Source organism: Phoenix dactylifera, unplaced genomic scaffold, assembly GCF_009389715.1.
Source record: "Phoenix dactylifera cultivar Barhee BC4 unplaced genomic scaffold, palm_55x_up_171113_PBpolish2nd_filt_p 001370F, whole genome shotgun sequence".
NCBI lineage: Eukaryota > Viridiplantae > Streptophyta > Magnoliopsida > Arecales > Arecaceae > Phoenix > Phoenix dactylifera.
Genome location: NW_024068694.1, coordinates 90184 through 103130, shown reverse-complemented (window position 1 = coordinate 103130; position 12947 = coordinate 90184).

The following is a 12947-nucleotide window of genomic DNA, read 5'->3' as shown; positions in this document are numbered from 1 at the left end:
TTCGGTGTAGGGCATATTAGGGACGGCACAAGAGGGAGGCTAGTGGTAGTACCTCGTGCCCCTTCCCAACTCCACCGGATAGGGAGCAAATAGAGTATAGTGCATAAGAAAGTAAAAATGAAAGACAAAATAAATGATAATATACAAGAAAGAATCAATTCAAATTTTTAGTTACATGGAAACACACTTTAAGGATGAAATCAGTGCCAAATTATATTTAAATAGGGGGAGTTTATTTGAAAAGAATTGATTTTGATCCTTGACATGCTTATTCTTAATATTCTAATGCATGACTTAACACATAATATATTTTGCATGTGGCATGATGCTTTAAATTATAGATTCTCAATATTTTGTAATGCTTCATGCTTGGACAATTTGATTGAATGTTTGAAATACTACATAACATCTTTTGTTTGGTTTTATTGAAAAGAAAATTCAGATTTGTTATTCACAATCATCGTTAAAATCTGAAAGTTAAATAAATTTGTAAAAAAAAAAGGAGAAGAGAAGGATATCTCTATTTAGGCAAAATGAATTGAGTTTGTCTTATCCATCAACTTGCTTAACTTTGGTATATAATGTGCTAACTCATACCAAAATTCAACATAAATACAAATATTCTGAATATGCTTGAAATATGTGTTTTCAATCGTAATGATTTAAGATAAGCTACAATGTGGAAGATCCATATCTCAAATTATGACTTAGAAAGCCTCTTTTGAAAATCTTTATGAAATTCAGAATCTGATTTTGTATAAAAGCTTAAACTAAATGTGATTTTTTAAATAAAGTCTTATTTTAGGAAAAACAGAATTAATTTTTGATGCCTTTGGTGATTGCTCCGATACGCATCCGAAACATATCATTTCTTATCTTCAAAATATACCAATATTGGTTCAAATGATGTGTCTTTCGATGATCTTGATTACAAACAAAAATTTCTAAATATATGATTTTATTTTGATATTAAAAAGATTTATTGTGTTTCATGTATACATTGCAAAAAAAACTATGATTAAGAAATTGAGTTCTATAAATATATATACCTCAATGATCATCTATATGTTTTTCTCTCCTACATTATTAAAGACTTCCATCAATAGAGTGAATGATCTTAAAACTAGAAATATTTCAGTTCACTCAAATGACTCTAAAAGAAAGAAAATGTAAATGCTTTTGAAAGAAATTGAGCTTCAATTGAATCATTTCTGATTAATACTTTTATACATTTTCTCTAAGATTAGGAGAAAGCATAACTTGTTCTTAAAGGATTAGAAAGAGTGATTACTATAAATTCTGAATAATTCTAGATCACTCTACATTCTTGATATTACAGAATTTCAGTGTTATTCACGTTTATCACCAAAAATCTGAAATTCAACAATTAAAATGATTAAAGAAGAATGCATCTTTTGAGGGGGAGCTTTAGATATTCAGTATCCTATCCCAAAGACACTTTATTTTGATGCATACTTTGAATTTTATGGATTGATTTTGATGAACCTCCTTATATTGCAAGACATGCTTTAATTCCTTGAGATGAGTTCTATAAAGGTTGTCTTATCTCAAACCTGAGTCTTATGAAAATAAGCTGAAATATATTTTGAGATTGACAATCTTATTGAACATTATCTTAGGATTCTAAACTCTTAAATGGAATGATCAATTGAGGGGGAGAAAGAAAATTTCAGAAGGAGAGGTCTTATGGAACTTAATTACATAAATCTATAGGAGAGGGAAAGAATACTAAATGAAAAATGATCCTAATACTCTCCAATATGTATCATCTGAAATTTAAATCTGAAAATCTTTATGATACACCTTGAGGCGTGTTATTTGGTTAGTATATCTTATGCATCACTCATGAACCAAATTACAAATCTTAAGAGCCTCTAATTAATAAAACAGGAGGAGAACAATGTATTAAATTTTCTTGAGTATCTCTTAGAAAATCTATTTTGAACCTCACTAATGAGTTTTAATTGGCTTACTCTTTAGAACTTCTATTTTGTGGCCAATCATTATTTTATGTATCAAATTGTGGCTTATTTTCTAAAGGAATAAAAGAAAGTCTTTAAAAGAGCTCAAAGATGTATCAAAAATTGCATGATTTCATATTTTGGTATTTGTGCTCCAATGCTCTTATTATCAAAAAAGAACCTTGAAGTCATTAAGAATTAATGATCCAACATGATGATATGTTTCCAAGTATGTAAGTTTTGATCTTTTACTTTGGACTTAATTATCATACTCTTTTACACATGATGAAAATTAATTAAATTGCTCTCATGTTGATAAAATACTTAATAGATTGGGCAAAAGGTCTTAAATGAACAAGCTTTCATACTTAGTGAAGAGAGGTTAGATTTCCACTTCATGTTTTTCCTTGAATATCATTTGTGGTACTTCTTGAATTAACCTAAGGAAGATTTCACCTACACTTGATTAGAAAACTATCTGTGGTATCAAATTAAAAAACCTCTTGAATTCACACTCGATGTGTTCCGCTCTGATCTTTGTACTTAATGTTTCACTATCTTTTTGATGTTGTCAAAAAGGGGGAGAAATATCTAAGTATATGCTATATACTCAGAATGCTTATTACTTTGAATTGAATACAAATCAGCTTAACACAATGCTTTATTACTTTGGAATTGAATACAAATCAGCTTAAAATGATTGTGTTAAGCTGATTAAATCTAAAGCATTATCATGAAGTATGTTTTTTAAATATATATGTTTTTCACTTCATGCAACTTAGGCTATGTATTACTTCTAGAAATCAATATCTTTTATATTGCATATACTCCAAGTTTTGTCATCATCAAAAAGGGGGAGATTGATGACCCAAAGATTGATTCATAGATTGATTTTGATGATCACAAAACCTTGAAGTATAGACACTAATGTTTATGTTGCAAGGAGAAAGATATTTATTTTGCAAGGAACATAGCAAGTTGGAAGAACACAAGAAGGCCTCCAAAGCTCTCAAGTTGGAAAGAAAGCTACAATTTATTGGCCCAGTTTAAAGTTCAAAGGATTCAAATTGGAGGAGTAAAATCAAAAGAAAAATTCAAAAGAACAGTCTTCGAGTCGACTCTAGTGGAATTCGAGTCGACTCCGGAGAAGTATGAGTCGACTCCGGGAGAAGTATGAGTCGACTCCTAGGAGTCACAGACAGAAAAGTCAGAGAGTAGTTTCGGGTCTGAGATTCGAGTCGACTCCAGTGGCACGCGAGTCGACTCCAATGGTTGGCAAGTCGACTCCAAAGAAAGCATGAGTCGACTCTAAGCGGAACACAAAGAAAAAGTCAGAGAGCATTTTTGGGACTCTGAGATTCGAGTCGACTCCCGCATTGCACGAGTTGACTCCGAGACTCCGCGACCATCAACAGACAGAAGACCAAGTTACTGCCTCTGAGATTCGAGTCGACTCCCAGACAGCTCGAGTCGACTCCAGACAGCTTCACATCAAAAGGCAGAAGACCAAGTTTCGGAAACTGAGAGCCGAGTCGACTCCGAGGAAGTTCGAGTCGACTCCAAGACTGGACGAGCCAAAAGACAGAGGATCGGGAGTTCGGGCTCTGAGATTCGAGTCGACTCCCAGGACAGTCGAGTCGACTCGAGTGGATCAAATTCAAAATTGGATCCACGGACTTCAGTGGATGAGCCGACTCCGAAATTGCCAAGTCAGCTCCAGAAGTTGGCGAGTCGACTCCAGGTTAAGACGAGTCCGACTCCCAGTCAAGGCATGCACTTTAATTCAAATTTGGAACAGTGGCCGAGTCGTCTCCAGTAAAGCACGAGCCGACTCCTGCAACAGGCGAGTCGACTCCTGATCGAGCGAGTCGACTCCGATCCCAACGGTAATTTGTCAGGAGGTGCAGACTGTGTCCAACGGCTCTATTTTTGTCTCTAACGGCTAGATTCTTGTTTCCACGCCATCTAAAGCTATAAAAACAAGAGGAGAGCCAGGGGAGAAGGCATGGAAGTGGGAGAGAACATTTAGGAAAGAGATTTCAAAGAGATTACAAGGAAAATCTCCCATGAGCACAAAAGGGTCATCCCAAAGTGAAATAGAGAGAAGAAGAGCATCCAAGTAAATCCCAAAGCTTCCTCTCCATCCGTGTGCTGCCTCGGTGATACTCTACTTCGTGCCAAATCAGAAGAGGGTCAAGTAAAGAAGAAGCCGAGCTCCTTCATCTTCGGAAACTCGTTTGAGGGCTTCTCTTTACTCTATTTGTTTATATTGTTATATTTGCTTGTTTAAGAAGCTTTGATTTGTTTTTACACTTTGTTTTATATCTTGTACTTGATTTAATCAAGGATTGAATCAAGGGGTTAAGGTTTGTTGGTGAGCCAAAGGGAAAACCAACGGTGTTAGGTTTGTTGGTGAGCAAGGGTAAAACCAACGTGTAAGGGTTCGATTGTGATCCCGGGAAAACAATCGGATTGGTTCTAGTCGGTGAGCCTGGGAAAACCGACCGAGTTCGTTGTGCGCTCGTAAAACAACAAGTTGGGTTGTGAGCTTGTAAAACAACCGGCTGTAATCTGTAGGATTATAATGAAATTCCCAAGAGGTCTTGGGAGTGGATGTAGGTGCTGGGTGCACCGAACCACTATATGTTTGTTGAGTTTGTAATGCTTCTTGTCATTGCCTAACTTACACACACACTCACTTAGATAAATTGCTTGCTTAACTATTATCCGCGAATTCTCTAGTAGCAAGCTCATTCAATCAAATCATATTCCTATACATCAAACTGGTGCTAAGTTTAACTTTCACTGTGCATCTATACAACTTAGCATAATTAATCAAAAACTTTTAGATGTAGGTCAAAAGTTTTAAAAGACCCAATTCACCCCCCCCTCTTGGGTTGTATCTACTGGGCAACACTGAGTATATGCAAAATTCGAAATTTAAACATATACACAGTATTTGCTCAGATGTACAGGTATAATGTTTTGATTAGAACTAGATTCAATGTGAAATGAAATATTGATGCTAAAGATAATTGAAAGCTAAGTTCTTTTTGGACTCCCCCTTTCTTTTCCAGAAGGGCAATTATCTTAAAGCCAATATTCTTCAATTTTATCTCTTCTAATTCAACTTTTAAGCATGAATTTTGTATTTTGCATTCCAATGTATCCATATTGGTTCTACTCCCCTTATCCATATTGGTTCTATGGGTTCTAGGTTCTACTCCCCCTTTTTGTCATCAACAATGAAGGGGACAAATTATCTGTAGGTGCTTAAAGCATACTTCCTAGTAAGATTCAGCATATTTCCATGAACCACTCAAGAATATTCAAGTTGTGCTCCCCTGTCCAAGTCATTTCTATTAATGAATTCAGTCATTCATATCACTCCCCCTTTGTTTTGGAATTCATTTCAGACTCATCTTTTTGTTTAGTATAGTTATCACAAGATGTGCTCCCTCTGTTTTATATGCATTGTTTCTTTGTATCAAATTTGAACATTCAAGGTATGTGATAAGATTTTTATGGCACATCACAAAATCACATACACAATCACATACACAGAGTTAGAAATGTACACAGGGTTTCAAAGAAATTGTATGTCATTCATATGTCATTGTAAACCTTTGAAGTCAGTACATAGTCAAAAGAAGAAATCATTACAAGTATTGATTTCTAATACAAAAAGTGTTTCAAAATAGCCTAGGGTTTACAAAAAGAAGATCCCTAGATGTTTACAAAACGTCCCTTATCGGCGACGTTGCTCATAAACCCTACAAGCTGCATCTATAAAAGCATTGATTGAATCCATTAGGGTCTTAAATTGAATCTCCCTGTGACTTGTGGAAGGGCTGCCACAAGTGCTTCAAATTCTTCAGTTGCCATTTCCAATCCTCCCTCTAAGTTGGGCAACTAAAGTGCCCACATTGCCTCCTGGGCTTGTCAACTCTTTGAGACTCTTGGAAATGGTCTTCAAGCTGTCCTTGAGCTCAATTGACCTGCAGGTTTGGGTGGCACCCACACCAATCATTTCTTGCATTGTAGCTTCAATTTGAGCTCTAACTTCCTTCAGCTCTTGTAGAAGCCCTTCATGTGAAGCTCTGATGGGGGCCAACTCAGTGGAGATCATGGATCTCATCTCCTCCCTCATCTGCTGGCAAATGACAGATGCTAAGGTGCGCATCTGATCCTCTGATAGGAAGGAAGGCCCACTGACTGGAGGAGGTGGTGGCATGGATGTGGAAGGTCCAGCTGAGCTGAAGGGTATATCAGGGATATCCATGTGGCTAGGTGGAGGAGAGTGATGGTCAGACTCGTGATGTGGGATCTCAGGCTCTAGGGTTTGTGCTTTTCTTTTTGGAACCTTGACCCAAGATCCATCTATCTTATGAAACTCCATTCTTCTCATTGTGCCCTCATTATAGTAGTCGGTGTTTCTCAAGGGCTTTGCAGGTTCATTTTCGGGAATGTGAACCTTAAAGTGTTTGAAAACTAAGGTAAAGATCATGCCATAGGGTAAACTAAACCTAGAATACCTATGACATAGGGCAATGTAGTTTAGCATGAGTCTAGGGAGGTTTAGAGGAATCCCTAGTAGGATATGGTGCATTATAACTAAATCTCGCTCCGAAACAAAATCGAAGCGACCGGTTTTGGGAAACAAGACCCGGTTGACAATACTTAAAAGTATCTCATTTCGGCGTTTAGGTCTTGGGAGTTGACAGCATCAAGAGGGCCGCAGTTCCTCTCGTCCTAAAAGTAAATTTAGGGCTGACTCCCTTTGGGGGATGCTGAGGTTGGAGCCTCACCGTCCTTAGGGATTTGCAAGACAGTGGATAGGACATCTTCATTGACTTCTACTAATGTCCCCCGGACATATGCAGTGTACCCTAGGTCCCTAAGGCCATATTGCTAAAAAGTTCTCTAACTAGGCCGGGGTAGGTCGAGGTATTAAGGGTACAAAGGTGCTCCCACCCTTGGGCTCGGAGTCTCTCTCCAATAGAGAACCCCCTCATTATCTAAAATGAAAAAATCTATATACCTACCGGTCGTGACTGTGCGATTTGCACAGGAGATGGTTGTGGTTGGCGGAGCAACCGGAGGAGACCGGCGTGGAAGGTTCTTCCCTCCATTCCTCACCGTCGGGCCGCTGCCCTAGGTCGCCTTCCACGGGTCGTCCTGGCTCTTTTGGGGTGCCATTGAGTGGAAATCCTAAGGAAATGTGGAGAAGGAGGCTAGGGTTTGTGATGGAGAACAAGCGGAGGCTAGGGTTTTTGGTTTTTGGTCGGGAATGAGAGAAGATAGCTCGGGTCGGCTCGAGCTGTTTCACTTATTTTAAAAACCCTACTTCGGTCCCCGAGACGTCTCCGCGACTAAGGCGAGACGTCTCGCCTGGGGGGACGTCTCTGCGATTTGCCAGAGACGTCTCCGGCACTGAAAAAAAGTTTCAGACTGAACTCTATCTTTTCCCAATTTTTGTTTAATCACCCCTAATCAACATGATCTCTTTTGATAAACTCAGAGTGAATTTGTTTGTGATCCTCCCCCTTAATAATACATCCTATAATAATTGATAATGATTTTTGAATTATTTAATATTGAAATGAGGAATGTTTTGACCAAATTTTGAATACCTATGAAATAGGCTCTGAAAATATCTCCATGAAGAGTCCAAGGGAGGGTAACCATCCTCCGGAAAGTCAAACAGTTCGTCATTTAGCTTAGATGAATTCATGTTTTCACTTATGTTTACTTTGAGGTGGATTACTAGTTTTGAGTAGCAAAGCAATGCAATACAAGTTCAATTCATTTACTAGGATCATACAAGCTCAAAGCATTCCTTAAGAAGTTGAATCTATCTTTACAAAGGGGCTTTGTAAAGATATCGGCCAATTGATTTTCAGTGGCATACATATTCAATCATCACATCATTTTTCAGCACATGATCCCTAATAAAATGATGCCTAATCTCTATATGCTTTGACTTAGAGTGTTGAACAGGATTTTTTGTTAAATTAATTGCACTTGTATTATCACACTTAATTGGTATATTATCCATTTTGATACCGAAGTCTTCAAGTTGTTGCTTAATCCAAAGAACTTGGGCACAACAGCTTCCAGCTGCTATGTACTCAGCCTCAGCTGTGGACAAGGCAACTGAATTTTGTTTCTTGCTTAAACCAAGAAACCAAATTAGCACCCAAGAATTGACATGTGCCACTTGTGCTTTTTCTGTCGAGTTTGCACCCCGGGCAAAATCAGCATCGGAATAAGCAATTAAATTTATGTCAGATTGTTTAGAATTACCATAAGCCTACATTAGATGTCCCTACTAGATATCTAAAAATTCTCTTAACAGCTTGCAAGTGTGATTCCTTAGGACCATGCTTGGTATCTAGCACACATACAACACTGAATAATATATCTGGTCTACTAGCAGTAAGGTAAAGTAAAGAGCCTATCATACCTCTGTACAATTTGCAGTCTATACTTTTACCTTTTTCATCTTTGTCAAGCTTGCAACTTGAGCCCATGGGTGTGCTGATTTCCTTTGCATCCTTCATCTTTGAATTTTTTCCAACATTTCCTTGATGTATTTGGATTGACTGATGAAGATGCCTTCCTCTGATTGTTTTATTTGTAGCCCAAGGAAGAAGTTGAGCTCACCCATCATGCTCATTTCAAATTCTCCCTGCATAAGCTTGGCAAACTCTTGACAAAGATTATCATTAGTAGCACCAAAAATTATATCATCCACATAAATTTGCACACAGCAATAAGTCATTTCCTTTTCTTTTGATAAAGAGGGTTTTGTCTACATTTCCTCTCTTAAAATTTGTTTTCAATTAGGAAATTACTTAACCTTTCATACCATGCCCTAGGAGCTTGCTTAAGTCCATACAAATGCTTTATTGCAATTTATACACATAATCTGGATGTAAGTGATTTTCAAAACCTGGAGGTTGTCCTACATAAACTTCCTCCATTATATAACCATTTAGAAATGCACTTTTACATCCATTTGATAAAGGTTTAAATCCATGAAGCATGCATATGCCAAAAGTAATCTAATAGCTTCTAATCTAGCAACAGGAGCAAAAGTTTCATCAAAATCTATTCCTTCCTCTGATTATATCCTTTGGCCACTAGCCTAGCTTTGTTTCTTATTACTATCCATCTTCATCTAGTTTATTTCTATATACCCATTGGGTGCCTATAATTGAAACATTAGGGGGTCTTTTCATTAGAGTCCAAACTTCATTTCTTTCAAAATTGATTTAATTCCTCTTGCATAGCATTCATCCAATTGTCATCTTTTTCAGCTTTTTCTAGTGATTTAGGCTCTATTTGAGAAACGAAAGCAAGATAATTACTAGTATTTCTTAGAGAGGATCTAGTTCTTATACCTTGTGAAGGATCACCAAGGATTAGATCCTTTGGGATGACCATGTGCATACCTCCATTCCTTAGGAAAGATCTTGATTTCTTGATGGAGGTTGATCTTCTTCACCTTGCTGATTTGTATCTTCTTTGATCTCATCCTCATGTTGTTTGTCTTGAATGGAGAATTCCTTCATTCGGTCTTCAAGTATACCTGCATCACCATCTTTCTTCTTTTTCTAGAAGAATCTCCATTAGCTTCATCAAAAACAACATGAATGGATTCTTCAACAACGAGAGTTCTCTTGTTGAAGACCCTGTATGCTCTACTAGATGAGGAATAACTGATGACCCAAAGATTGATTCATAGATTGATTTTGATGATCACAAAACCTTGAAGTATAGATACTAATGTTTATGTTGCAAGGAGAAAGATATTTATTTTGCAAGGGAACATAGCAAGTTGGAAGAACACAAGAAGGCCTCCAAAGCTTCTCAAGTTGGAAGAAAGCTACAATTTTATTGGCCCCAAGTTTAAAGTTCAAAGGATTTCAAATTGGAGGAGTAAAATCAAAAGAAAAAATTCAATAAGAACAGTCTTCGAGTCGACTCCAGTGGAACGCGAGTCGACTCCGATGGTTGGTAGGTCGACTCCCAAAGAAAGCAAGAGTCGACTCTCAGCGGAACACAAAGAAAAAGTCAGAGAGCATTTTTGGGACTCTGAGATTCGAGTCGACTCCCGCATTGCACGAGTCGACTCCGAGACTCGCGACCATCAACAGACAGAAGACCAAGTTACTGCCTCTGAGAGCCGAGTCGACTTCCGAGGGAAGTTCGAGTCGACTCCAAGACTGGACGAGCCAAAAGACAGAGGATCGGGAGTTCGGGCTCTGAGATTCGAGTCGACTCCCAGGACAGTCGAGTCGACTCGAGTGGATCAAATTCAAAATTGGATCCACGGACTTCAGTGGATGAGCCGACTCCAAAAATGCCAAGTCAGCTCCAGATGTTGGCGAGTCGACTCCGGGTTAAGTCGAGTCGACTCCCAGTCAAGGCATGCACATTAATTCAAATTTGGAACAGTGGGCGAGTCGTCTCCGGTAAAACACGAGCCGACTCCTGCTACAGGCGAGTCGACTCCTGATCGCACGAGTCGACTCCGATCCCAACGGTAATATTGTCAGAAAGTGCAGACTGTGTCCAACGGCTCTATTTTTATCTCTAACGGCTATATTCTTGTTTCCACGCCATCTAAAGCTATAAAAATAAGAAGAGAGCTAGGGGAGAAATCATGGAAGTGGGAGAGATCATCTAGGAAAGAGATCTCAAAGAGATTACAAAGAAAATCTCCCATAAGCACAAAAGGGCCATCCAAAACGAAAATAGAGAGAAGAAGAGCATCCAAGTGAATCCGAAAGCTTCCTCTCCATCCGTGTGCTGCCTCGGGATCCTCTACTTCATGCCAAATCAGAGGAGGATCAAGTAAAGAAGAAGCCGAGCTCCTCCATCTTCAAAACTCGTTTGAGGGCTTCTCTTTACTCTATTTGTTTATATTGTCATATTTGCTTGTTTAAGAAGCTTTGTTTTGTTTTATACTTTGTTTTAATATCTTGTAACTTGATTCAATCAAGGGATTGAATCAAGGGGTTAAGGTTTGTTGGTGAGCCAAAGAAAAACCAACGGTGTTAAGGTTTGTTGGTGAGCCAAAGGGAAACCAACGGTGATAGGTTTGTTGGTGAGCCGAGGGTAAAACCAATGTGTAAGGGGTTTGATTGTGATCCCGGGAAAACAATCGGGGAGGTTCTAGTCGGTGAGCCTGGAAAAACCGACCGAGTTCGTTGTGCGCTCGTAAAACAACAAGTTGGGTTGTGAGCTTGTAAAACAACCGGCTGTAATCGGTAGGATTATAGTGAAATTCCCAAGAGGTCTTGGAGAGTGGATGTAGGTGCTGGGGTGCACCGAACCACTATATGTCCTTTGTGTTTGTAATGCCTCTAGTTATTGTCTAACTAACACACTTACTTACTTAGATAAATTGCTTGCTTAATTCTTATCTGCACATCCTTTAGTTGCAAGCATATTTAATCAAGTCGAAGTCTATACATCAAACCCTTGCTAAGTTTAACTTTCACTGTGCATCTATACAACTTAGCATAGTAAATCAAAAAAGTTTTAGAAGTAGCATAAAAGTTTTAAAAGACCCAATTCACCCCCCCTCTTGGGTTGTATCTACTGGGCAACAAGTGGTATCAGAGCAGGTGCTCAAATATTATTTGTAGTCTTAACCGACTAGAGCCAAAGATCATGACAACTCAAATAGATAGTTTTCTAGGAGAAGGACAATCAATTGATACACCTCCACTGTTTAATGGTATAAACTACCCACATTGGAAAATACGCATGCGCATTTTCATTCAATCACAAAACTACTATCTATGGAAAATCATAATAAATGACCTTCACACACTCTCTCATATTAATGAGAAGGACTTAGCACAATTAAATGCTAATGCTATGAACATATTATATTGTGCTATTCAAGAAACAAAGTTTAATGAAATTTCTGCATGCTTATCTGCTAAGGAGATCTGGGATACTTTAGAAAATATTTATGATAAATCTCAGATTAGCTCTCATATGCCTCAATTATATACTAACAATGAGACTGCAGAAAAGGGTGATGAATCTCCCTCAGTCGAGTCGACTCCAAGTAGCTCAGAGTCGACTCCCAAGTCAGTCGAGTCGACTCCAATAAGGTCCAAGTCGACCCCGAGGCAAATCAGCTTCCTAAAGACAAAGAAAAAGAGGAAGCAAGAAGAAAGAAAGAAAGAGATAAAAAGGAAGAAAGCCTTGACCAAGAAAGAGTCAAGCCAAAAAATAAAGGTTAGGAGCAACAATGATGATATTAGCTCCAAGAAACTACAAGAGGTAACTGACTTGTGCTTTATGGCACAAGAAGACAAGGTAAAATCTGAATCTACTCTTACCTCAAATGATTTTCAAGAAGAATTCTCTTATGATGAATTATTAAATGCTTTTCATGAGTTGTATAGTGATTGTAGAAAATTATCTGTAAAGAATAAAAATCTTAAGAAACTAAATTCTGAAAATGAAAGCTTAAGGTCATTTTCAGAAGAATTGATTCAGAAAAATCATAGCTTAATTAAAGAAAATCAAAACTTAAGTAAAGAAATTAACCAATTAAGATGTTTTATTAACAAATTCACTGTAAGTTCAGAAAGATTAAAAATGATGTTTGAAAGCCAACATGCTGATTTTGATAAATCAAAATTTAGCTTGACTCCTTCACTTAGCCATAAATCTCTAGAGAAAAAGGTTATCAATTTACCAAGCAAACCATTAAATAAGATAACTTATTTCAAAAATGAAAAGGATGGGAATAACAACTTTACCTATCGTTCTAATATAATTAAATCAAATGGTAAAGTTATTACTATTAAACAGATATGGGTTCCAAAAGGAACCATATGTCCTAACTCTCAAGGACTCAAGCAAGCTTGGGTACCCAAAATGAGAAAATGAGGATGTACACATAGGTGTACCAAGGTACCTATGGAACATAAA